Consider the following 2373-nt stretch of genomic DNA (forward strand, 5'->3'; position numbering starts at 1 on the left):
GGCCACCAATTGTGCCTTATATTGACTAACTTGGCCATATGATGCTTTCTTAGTCTAGTAAACCCACTTGCACCTAATAAGTTTACGATTTGAAGGTAGCAGAACCAAATCCCAAGTCTGGTTCTCAATGAGAGAGTTATATTCCTCATCCATGGCGGCTTCCCATTCAGGATGCCCATTTGCTTCTGCATAAGTTTGTGGATCAGATCCATGCATCATATAAGCATGCATGGGCATGGATGGCTCCATAGCTAAGAGTGCTTGCGGATCTTCCTCAAACAGAGGGATAGAGGCAGGATCATCAAGGATATCACTCATGCTGCGCCGTTTTTGTGTTGAAGGTGGTCGAGAATTTTCTGAACTACATGCAGAAGTATGATCTCGACGTTCAACAACTGGTGGTCTAACAGGGGTCACAGGAAAAGACTCATCTTCATCAGAATGCTGGTCTGAAGTTTCATCTGCATACTCATCAATGAGTGGTGATGAAAATTTGGTAACAAGTTCATCTACTGGTGCATGCGAAATATCTTCTTCAAACTTTACACTCCTTTCAATAAAGGGCTCTTCAGTGTGGATATCAAGCAATCTGTACCCTTTGACTTCATCAGAATATCCAACAAACATGCATGCTTTGCTTTGAGGCTCCAAAGCCTTTCTATTCTCTAGAGGAATGCGGGCCCATGCTCGAGATCCAAAAATGCTGAAATGACTAACTTCAGCTTGCATGCCAGTCCAAGCCTCAAAAGGTGTTTTTCCAGTAACAGATTTATGAGGAGATCTGTTCTGGATGTATGAGGCACAATTAATAGCTTCGACCCACAATTTCGACGGAAGAGATCTTGCATGCAACATGCAATTAGCCATCTCTTTCAAAGATCGATTTTTCCTTTTAGCCACGCCATTTTGTTGTGGACTGTAAGGAACTGTATGCTGCAACTGTATGCCTGCTTCATCACAAAGATTCTTGATATCTTTGTTGACATATTCCGTCCCATTATCTGTGTGGAGTATTTTGATGCGTTTTCTAGACTGATTTTCCACATGCGTTTTGAAAATCTTTAGATGTTGAAAAACTTCAGACTTGAGTTTCAAGAAGTAAACCCAAGTAAATCTCGTGTAATCATCTATAAATGACAACACATATCTTGCTTTGCTCATTGAAAGCACCAGAAATGGACCCATGAGATCACTGTGTACAAGTTCCAAAGGTGAAGAGGCTCTCCATGCATGCCCCTTCTCGAATTTTTCTTGTGGATGCTTTCCAAGAGCACATCCATTACAAACACCATCTGAAAATTCAATGGTTGGCAATCCTTTGACCATCCCTTGCTTACTAAGCTGTTGCATATATCTGAAATTCAAGTGCCCAAATCTCTTGTGCCAAATCCTACTTTCTTCATTTGCATGCGTAAGTAGCAAAATAGAATATGATTGAGGAAAAAAATTAGAAAATGTATACAGACGAGATTGATCATTTACCTTGCCAGATGCAATCTTCAAATTGGTTTGCATGTCATAAATGATCATGGAATCTGGGGTAAATTCCACTTTCCTTCCGCTGCCTGTGTGTGTCATCTGATACACTGAGAGAAGATTCACAGAAAGCCTTGCAATATGCAAGACATGTTCAAAACTTCCATCTTCGAATTGCACTCTTCCTTGTCCAGTTGCTGCAACTGCAGAATTATCCCCCATGAGAATGGGAGGACCTGAGTATGCATGTAGAGAAGAAAAGGATTCCTTTGAAGAAGCCATATGATGTGAAGCTCCTGAATCGATGATCCATTCTTGTGGTGCAGAATGAAGAGCAATCAAAGCATGCCCGTTACCTCTTGGATCTGGTGCTTTTTCTCCAGACTTCTTCTTAGCATTCTCAGGAATGTGGTCTCCAAGATTGTGTTGCTGGAGTGTCTGCGCCATAACATCTATAGTCTTCTTCATGCATGCAGATTCAGGATGAAAACCACGATGGAAATAATTGCACATTCATTGCCCTTTCGTTCCTTTCCTTTCCTTCGAGCCAGATGATCCATTAGGGGGTTTGGGATGTCCTCCCTTTCTTGGATCAGGATCCTTCTTCCCTTTTCCTTTCTGATGGTCTTTGGAATTTGCCTTTCCTTTTGCATGCACAGTAAGTGCATGCGCTTTGGAATTTTTAAGTGTGCCCATTTTGATGACCTTATCTTGCTCATGCATCAAAGACTGAATAAAAGAATCCAGTGAGGGAATCTTCCAAGCTGCACCAGTTGCAGATCTGACTGTGTGGAATGTAGAGACGAATACTACATACTCTGGACCAAGTTTTGATAAAATGGAAAGAATCAACTGATTTTCTTGCTTGGATTTGTCGACCCCGCATCCTTTTAGCTG

The sequence above is a fragment of the Pinus tabuliformis genome, chromosome 2_1 (genome assembly GCF_031772625.1).
Source record: "Pinus tabuliformis cultivar Carrire ecotype Pingquan chromosome 2_1, CPIR1, whole genome shotgun sequence".
NCBI classification, from domain to species: domain Eukaryota; kingdom Viridiplantae; phylum Streptophyta; class Pinopsida; order Pinales; family Pinaceae; genus Pinus; species Pinus tabuliformis.